Source organism: Tursiops truncatus, chromosome 15 (assembly GCF_011762595.2).
Source record: "Tursiops truncatus isolate mTurTru1 chromosome 15, mTurTru1.mat.Y, whole genome shotgun sequence".
Taxonomy (NCBI): domain Eukaryota; kingdom Metazoa; phylum Chordata; class Mammalia; order Artiodactyla; family Delphinidae; genus Tursiops; species Tursiops truncatus.
The window spans coordinates 66,195,613-66,205,443 of NC_047048.1; the positions used below are offsets into that span (position 1 = coordinate 66,195,613).

Here is a 9,831-nt window from a genome sequence, read left to right on the forward strand (position 1 = left end):
AGATTCTGTGAAGGATTTACATGAAGATAGTGATTAACAGAAAGACAGCAGCAGACTGCGTTAAAGATACAAGATTTCCTTAATAGCAAGTGAAATGGAAGAATCTCTGTATTGAGGCAAGAAACACAAAGCAGGAACTGTGTGTAAGGTCCTCTTAGGGACACACACCTTTTTTTTTTTTTGTAATGGGACATTTAAAAAATTAAATACATAAACATGTAAGTCCCTTTATTAGGGAAATTGTACATATTGGTGAATATGACCAATGGTCATGTGTATGGGTAAATTCTTTAAAAATCAGAACCAATAATTAAGATAGCTTCCATACTCTACTTGTTTCATTGTCTAATGTCTAGTGTAGTTATAGTTTATTGTTGGAATGATGGTTCGAACACATTTCAAGAAAATTAGAAGATACTTATGAACACCCTTCCTTCTGTAACAGTCTATGGTTTTCTTCATCATCAGGCATGCCTGCCTGGGGGAACTGAACACATAGGCGGTGGTGGGAGATAACAGTGATTTAAATGGTCACTGTTTTCTTCAAATGAACTTGACTTCACACATGTACTCAACTGATAAAGGCTGTCATGGCTCATCACGGCTCACAACCATAGTTGTGGGATCTGGTAATACTTACCATAAGTGACGTAAAGGTCGTAAGTTCTGGTTTGCAAACTAGCAACCTCAGCCTTAGCTCTCAAATTTCTACTATTTTCCTTGCACCGAGAGTAGACTCATCTGTTTCCAACAATTCACTCTCTTCATATTCTTCCATATCTGCAGCTTTTCTTACATCTTCCTCCTCTTTCTCCTCACATATAGCTGAGCAAATTTGGAGTTTTAGACTGTCTTTGCTGTCCAGCTATGAAATGAATGAGAAAATGCAAGACAGAGTTGAGACACTGATCAATTCTGACTTTGTGGTAGGACTTTTATTTAATCTTCACACCATGAGAGAAAGATATGCTTTCCATGTTATAGATGAGGAAACGCCGGCACTAAGAGGGAAGTTGATATGTACAAGTTTGGATAACCAGTAGGTGGCTGAACCTGTGTCCTAACCCAAGTTTTCTGAGTCTGTATCTTAAGTTCCTTCTTCAATGCTATGATCATTAACTCTTTTTGGCCCAGATGTTTCTATGAGGACCCAATGAAGGTATTTTCACACACATGCATGTGCATGTACACACACACACATGCATATACACTCACACATGTGTGTACATACATACATGCATACAATCATATACACACACAGAAAGACAGACACACAAACACACACACTCATACACTGCATATAATTCCAGGACTCACAGACCCCTGTTACCTGGTGTAAGGATCCTTTCCCTACATCACAAACAAGAAAGGCACCTGGTTCTTGCAGATGTGCAATTTATGCCTTTTCTTCAACTACATTGAATTATTAACTAATTAGTGCTTGTGAAGTCCTCAGGAAATACCAAGCGCTTGTTCAACGCTAAATATGGTTATTAGTAAAGCTTTGATTTTAGAGAACACCCAGGTAGTCCTGAAATAAGCAAATAATGGTTGTGTAGGGAGGCTGGCAGCTGACGGGCATGCCGCGGTGTATAATCAAACTCTGCCTGGCTCTCAAATGTGCTCCAGCTCGTCACTGCTACATCATCCTTATGGGGAGTTTGCACATTTTCAGGGAATGTGTGTTTCATATTTCCGTGTCCATTTACCTTTCTTTTTACCTTCCTTCTGCACCCTCTCATACCCAACCCTTTCTTTCACAGCAGATAAGTCTATCTCTCCTTTGGGGAAATAGTGTCTCCATCTCAATTTATTACTGTCACCCCTAAATGTTCCTGTCACATGCCATCTGTCCCTCCTGACCTTACATCTCAGAGGAATTGGCTCCATGGGCAGTGACCTGTGCTGTCACATACACTCAGATTTCTCCCCTTGTTTGGTTTAATGTTCTGCTATCACCATCTTGAAATTCTTTATAAGTTTTGAACAAAGGACCCAACAGTTTCCTTTTGCACTGGGCCCCACAATTTACATAACCAATCCTACCCCCGCCAACTGAATGTTCAAGGTGAATCCCTCTAGTTTTACCTGTATGTGTTGCCTCAAAGACCTCCCTCCATCAATAATATTGTGTTCTTTCATTCTTTCTCCCTCTACTGATGGCCATCTTTCAGTCGACTATATGCTCATCCAAAAGAATTGAAGGAAATTGCTTTCATCAATGGGATGACCTTCAGTTTTACATTCTTTGGGTTGCAAGGGACAGAAACCCAACTAAAACTAGCAGAGGGAAAAAAGGAAACATTATATGACATAAACAAATTTTGGAAGAGGCAGAAGTGAGCTGGCTTCATGGACAACTGAACTCTGAGATGTGACCACTATTTCATTTTCATCTCTACTCTTGTCTTCATGTTAGAGTTATTCTTTCAGGTCAGTTTTTTCCACGTGATGAAAACCTGTCTGTAGGTCATGCCAGACCAAATTCCTGTAGCTTATGATCAACAAGGAAAATGGGCCATCGCCATCAAGTTTGAATAATAAAAAATCTGAGGAAGAATTCTATTTGGCTCAGCTTGGGTCATAAGTTTATCCTTGAACCAATCACAGTGGTCAAGGGAATGGGGCACTCTGAGGGCTCATGTTGGCTGTCTTATCTGGATCTCATTGTTGGAATTCTGGGAGAGCAGTTCCCTATGGAAAAGTGTGCAGATAATGGGAATACAGAGCAATCAATGATTACCCCTGTCCCCTTTTACCCAGTATTTCCTCTCTCTCTTCCTCTTCATGGTTTAATGTCATTACAAAGCCACCTATTTGAAAAGTAGTCTATATTCACTCACCTGACTTTTCCACCTCCAATCACCTCTGAATATTTTTCAACGTCCCTCTTAAACTGCTCTTGTCAAGATCACCATTGGTTTCCTTGTGGTCAAATTTATAGATCAATTTTCAATGAGCTCTTATTTTACCTCCTGCGATATGTTGCATTTGGTTGTTCTTTCTTAGGAAAATTCTCTTCCCTTGGTTTCTATTAAAACATATTTCTGGCCTTTTTCCTCCTTGTCTTTCACATCAGCTTCCCCAAGCTCTATTTTTTATTGGCTTCAGTTTCCCTATTTCTTAAACTTGTCCCCTGGTCTGGTTCTTTACCTGGCCCCATGAATCTGCCTTTGATATTTCCTCTTATTCCTGCATACCATGCCTAGTTGTTCTGTTCATATTTGGAGACTCAGTCATCCAGGAGAGAAATGATGGTGACCTGGATTTGGATCAGGGTGTTGGCTATTGGCAAGAAAATAATGGGAAGTAACTCAAAAATTATAAAGGAGGTAGAATCATCTGAACTTGATGATAGGTTGGAAGTGGGGAATAAGAAAGAGTGCTGCAAATATCTTTCCAGTTTCTGGCTTGGGACAAAGTGATGGATGGTGCTGTTGAAAAAATGAGGGTAGTGTGGGTGCATGTGATTGTACATGCATTCTTGTGGGTCCCTGTATATACTGGGGTGTATATACACATATGTGTATGAGTCCACGCTTATGCTGATGTACTTGTCTTTGCATATGTGAGCATTTAGAAGCGTGGAAAGCGTGTCGTAAGAGTGAAAGTCCGTATGTGTGTGGAAATGAAGGGGATGATGTTGAAATGAAGATATTCCCATATGTCCACAGGCACAGACATCTTGAGTCCCACCACTTGGGTGTCTGTGGTTCTAAGGAATGGCTTCCAGGCAGAGAGGACCAGCAATTTCTCCTAGCTTATCACCAGTCTGCTCCTTGCATTGTATCCTGCTTTAAGGAACCACACAGCATGGAGCTTGCTTAATTAAATTCTATTACAACGTTAAAGGGTGCTAACTGCAGTTGTTAGAAACGTCCAGCACACGTTACCTAGCAGAGGATGCAGGATGAAAGGTTGAATCTTTTCTGTAATCCTCCTTACCTGGCCTTGATTAGTCTGGGGAAATGGGCTTACAGTATGTTCAGTATGGATTTCTGCCTTCCTGTGGATTTGCAGCTCTAGAGGAGAGCTGCGCTGGCCACTGGAGCTAAAGAGTTCCAGTTTTGGGGCAACGTGGGGCAGACACCTCTGAGGGCTTCCTGACTCCAGACATGGGAAGAAGGAGGAAACAGAGCGAGGAAGGTAGAGACAGGTAGACTCTGTTTCACACTTATCACTCTCTCATTCTTTTTGGTACTGAATTTATTTTAGGGAAACACAAAACAGCCTCTTGTGTCTGCTCTCCACTCTTTCTTTCCCATATAAAGCCAACTAAAGGTCACAGCATATTCCCAAGAAATTGGATTCTTCGTGGGGGAAATTTGGTACTAAACCGAGTTTCAATAGCTTGTATATTTACCCATCTGTGCAGTTTTCCTCCTCTTCCTTTTCCTCATCAGAGTTCATACTCACCAAGCATTTGCTCTTTACTAAGTGTGTTATCTCTTTTAACACTTGTAATGTCTTTATGAGGTTTGTACTAGTATAGTCTCTATTTTACAGCCAAGAAAACTTAGCGTCAGAGAGGTTTAGTGATTTGCCTGCAATCATGCAGCTCAGGATAGAAATGAGATGTGAACCCAGGTCAGTCTGACACATCCCAGCATTATGGCAATGCACAATCTTAATCCCTTCCCTCTCTCCCCAAAATACGAGAAAGACTTTTAAAAAATCAATGATAGTGCCACTGCTTAGAGATCCAACTACCAGCAATTTTATTTTTCCAATGTATTATCTCTCTCTCTCACACACACACAAATATTTGTATATAACATACAGTAAATATCTACATACACTACACATATAAAATATAATACATAAATAATATGGTATATATGCATGTATAAATGTGTTTATATATTATAAATTAATGTGAGCATACTCTAAATTCTACTTTTGCTCTACCATTCCCCTCCCTACAAAATAGGTCACAAGCATATATTCAAGTCATAATATATTTTCCTATTTATTCTTTTTGTGGCTGATTATATTCCATTTGCTGGGGAAAATTTCCTTTTGGATTTTGATTGGCATTGCCTTGAATTGACAGACTATTTTGGAGATGATCTCTGTCCTCCTCTCTAGAAAGGTGGGAAAAACTTGAACATCTTTAAATGTAGACTCCAGCTTGGAGAGCAGATGCAGGAGAAAAGGATGCAGGAGAAAGGGATGGAGGAGAAAGGACTCTCCAAAGCAGGCATTGCTTGGCAAGCACTTCTGAGACTGACATCTCTCCATTCCTTGTGAAGGCCAGGGCCACGTGAGGGACGCCCCTGTATCCTCTGAGGTGGAGTCTCATGTTCTCAGAGGGATGGAGGCTGGAGGACCACTGATCATTAGCAGGAACATTAAGATTTGGAAGACTGCAAGATATGGTGGGAAGATGTGGGTCCCATATAGTGGTGGACTGGTAAATATTTAACAACTTGTTCTTCAAAAAACCAAGTCCCAATTTGTAATGTTTACTACTTATATGGGGTAAGTGCTTTCATTGTGACCAGTTTTAAGCTGGCAATTAATGTCATTAAATGAGGAATTGGAAAGAGATGGACAACCACATACCATTATAATGGTCACCTCACCATACAGACACAATAGATGTAAATAACCCTAAAAACATAGACAATAGACAATAGTACAATATATATACATATTATATATATTATACCAATTAATAGTAATAAAATAATTAGGAATTTATGACATTGAGTATTTATTATCTTTTGTGAATATAATTTATATAATTGTAAGTGTATAACATTTAGTTTTTAATAATAGCCGTGTTTAACAACTGGTCTGCAAAATTCCTAATAATTTAACAATTAACTCTTTCAAACCAATACGAGTCAGCTCTAGTGCACAACTGGTCAGACAGGCAGATCTTGATTCCGGTCTTAGCTCCACCACTTAGCAGCTGTGTGACCTTGGGAAAGACAAGTAACCTTTTCATCTTCAGTTTCCTGCTACACGACATAATGTTAATAACGAAAGCTATTGCACTGGGATATTGCAAAGATTAGAAGTAATAGACACAAACCTCCCACAGGCCCGGGCACACCACTGGTTGCTCACCAGTGTGCGTGGTGGTAATGGTTGTAGCAGCAGCAGTGGTAGTGGTTTTATGTCACCACCACCAGTAGCCGTTGTCCCTTAGTGGGAGAGAGTGCAGATTCCAGAGGCTGGCTTGAAACTGCCTCTTCCTTTTGCTCACTGTTGGCCTTTGGCAAATTATTTAACTCATCTGAGTTCGAGTTTCCTTATCTCCAAGAAGGATGTCATAATAATACACACCTCCGAGGTTTGTTTGGAGGGTTCAGTGAGTGACTGCGTGTGAAGCTTTTAACACAGTGTCTGGCTCCCAGGGAGCTCCACAGCTTGGTCGTGGAAGTGGAAGGGGCAGCCTTGGTGGTGGTTTTTATAGGAGGCAGGGTAGCACAGTGGCTACAAGTAGAATGGGGACTCACATTCCAGATCCTTCACCCATTAGTTATGTGACCTTGGGAAAGTCAGTGAAATTTTCTTAGCTTCGGTTTCATGACATGTAAAACAGAGGAAATAATAGTACCCAACTTTAAGGGGGTTAAAAGAATTAAATGAGATAATAAGTGTTATTATGATGATGATTCTCATAATCATTATCCATATCACAGGTGCTGCTGAAGCACAATGCCTATCTCTGACCGTGACCTACTTCACAGAGGACTTCTGGGTCAGCCCTCACGTGCCAGCCTGCCTGTCATCTCTCTCAGGACGTCAGCACACCCTCCCAGTTTGCTTACTGATAAAATGCTATTGAGAAGTTGTCCCTTTTTTTTTTTTTTTTTTTTTTGCGGTACGCAGGCCTCTCACTGTTATGGCCTCTTCCGTTGCGGAGCACAGGCTCCGGACGTGCAGGCTCAGCGGTCATGGCTCACGGGCCCAGCCTGAACCGGCATCCCCTGCATCGGCAGGCAGACTCTCAACCACTGCGCCACCAGGGAAGCCCAAGAGAAGTTGGCCCTTTGACAGAGCTCCTCATCCCTTCCAAAAGACAAACCCTGCACTGGATTTATAAACCAGATTGCAAATGCTAGAGGAATTTCAGCCTGGGGTAAAGCTCCTAAACAGAAGGCTTGGAAGTCATGTGGCCCAGATATCACATAACATGTGATGATGTGGTCTTTTATCAAAGGGCCTGGTAAAATTGTGTTCTAGTCATCAGAAGATCTGATATTCATGGTTCTGGGCATTACATGACCTGTCAATCTAGTCTTAAAATGGGTCCTTGGGTCCTTGGTAAATGTATGTACTTTCTAAAATGTGGGCAGAGGATGGCAAGGAGTTCACATGAGCAGATTCAGAACTGCATTATATAGTAAGGATGCCAGTAAACACAGGTGACTATGGAATGTTTGAAATATGGCTAGTCTAGATGAGGTGTGCTCGAAGCAGAAATGTACACTGGAATTTGAAGACTTGGCATGAAAAAAGGTAAAATATCTCATTAATAATTTTCATATTGATTATACCTTGACATGACACTATTGGATATATAAGGTGACATAAAATACTATTAAAATTTCACCTGTTTATATTTTACGTTTTTAAGGTGTATGATCAGGCCACCCAAGATGGCTGTTCTCTTACTCTCTGCACATCCCCTGCTTGACCAATGCCTGCTTCCCCTACACCCTACTCACATGACTGACTTTCCTACATGTTTGCTCCAGGCCCCAGCTCATGACTGTTCTAACCTTTAGATCAGAACATCTTCACCATGATAGCTTATTATAGCGGTTGTGAAGGGCATGCCCCTGTGCTAGTTTCGCTGGTAACCAATGAGCCAACCTGATGTCAATTCCCCAGTTCCCCCTGTAACTGGGAACACCCTGGAATATCACTCCAGGACCTTGCTTCACATGAGTAAGCTCCCCCATCCATTAAACCATTGTTGCTGACTCTGAGCTCTTTCTTCGGTCTTGAAGCTGGGCCTTGCAGGCCTGCGTGGTGCAACCCAACATAAGGCGTACTAGAAGACTTAAAGTTACATATGTGGCTCACATTCTATTGGGTAGCACTGTTCTAGAGAATTCAGGCAGGAAATAGTCATTGTCAGTGTCAGAAATACTGGATTCTTCTGGGATGCAGGAATGAGACTGTGGACTCCAGGACGAGGCTACTGAGATCAAGGTTGAGCCCTGAGTTTTAGAGGTATTGGGCAGAGAAAGGCACTCAGCCACAGGGCCCCAAGAAGACAGAGGCCCCTATACCCTCCCTGCTTGTCTCCATCCCGACGTGCCACCAGACACCTTCACCTCTTGACTGGATGACTCTAATAGTAGCCTCTTCTAACTGGTCTCCCTGATTCCATTTTGTTCTACAAGAATCCATTTTTCTGCCACTCTTAATAGCCAGAGTGATTTTTTTAGAAAATTCCTGAATCAACTCAAATAGACTCACTTTAATCTCTTTCATGGCTCCCAATACTTTTGGAATTAAATTCAAGGTCCTTGTCAGCCTGGTCTCAAAAGTCCTTGTTCTGGCCTCCGACTGCTGTCCTGCCTCACCTTCCTTCATTCTCTGCCTCCCTTGGGATATTCCAGCCTCATGAGCCTTCAAGAGTTGCCAGCTGCTTTCCTGCCTCAAGTCCTTTGCCCATGCTACTTCCTCTACCTGGAATACTCTTAACACCTCACCTGGATGTTGCCTTCTCATGCTTCAGGTCTCAGCTTAGATATTACTTCCTCTGAGAAAACGCCCTGATTTTCTGATTTCTTTCCTATTACCCTCTTCTTTTTTTCTTTTTTTCGGTACACGGGCCTCTCACTGTTGTGGCCTCTCCCGTTGCGGAGCACAGGCTCCAGATGTGCAGGCTCAGCGGCCATGACTCACGGGCCCAGCCGCTCCACGGCATGCGGGATCTTCCCGGACCGGGGCATGAACCCGTGTCCCCTGCATCGGCAGGCGGACTCTCAACCACTGTGCCACCAGGGAAGCCCTACCCTCTTCTTTATTCTCATCGCATTATCACCTGTTGGCACTCATGCTTTTTCACTCTTTCAGCCTATCACTGGGTTTTCAGCTCTGTGCAATGGGCCCATGTCTGTGGCATTCCCAGTTTAGTATGGAGACAATCACAGAGGAAGCACATAGGAAATATTTGTTGAAAAAAGAATAAATGAATGGAGGTCTATTATGTGAACGAAGACACAAGTTCAATGATGACTTGATGGAAGAGGACTGAGGCTGTGGGATGGGGTGGGAGGGACTGGCAGCTCCAAGGGAAGAGACAGCAGGACACCGAGGCTGGGGCATCAAAGAGGGTCCAGCTTGAGCCCGACGGCGCTGGCTTGGCTTTGCCTTCCCAGGCAGTGACTTCAAAGCCCTTTGCAGGAAGCGAGTCAAGATGTGTCGGTCCCTGGAGGTGTCACTGGCCCTCGGAAGGCCTCTGCCAGGGTTTGATGAAGCACCTTCCGTGGCAGGTCTCGTAATTAACTGTGGCCATGCAGCGTGTTCGTGCCGATGTAAATCATCGGCAGATAACTTTGGGGCTTATCTACTAATGAAAACTCCTTGGCATTTCTGTAAGCATATTATGGTCAATTACAATTAATTCAGTTTGCATCGACTGCCTTTCTCCTTATGCAAAGATTGTGCAAATCGAGTGTGTGAGCCGAGGGCTCCGAGGCCTGTAAAATCCATAATGGTTAGTTCTCAGGGGTGGTGAGGAGAGAATAAAACTGTGGGCTGTTTGAAATTTAAATCAGGGCAAGGCTGGTCAATAGAAACAGGTTTGCAGCACTCAGATTAGCTGGACCAGATTGCAAGGGGACAGGGGGCTACTTTCCT

At 42.7% G+C, this 9,831-nt stretch overlaps 1 pseudogene; it reads right to left on the bottom strand.

The window, feature by feature from the left end:
- Positions 1 to 297: 297 nt before the first annotated feature.
- On the bottom strand, positions 298 to 8,697 carry LOC101322531 (ubiquitin-like-conjugating enzyme ATG3 pseudogene; annotated as a pseudogene).
- Between the last annotated feature and the right edge of the window lie 1,134 nt (positions 8,698 to 9,831).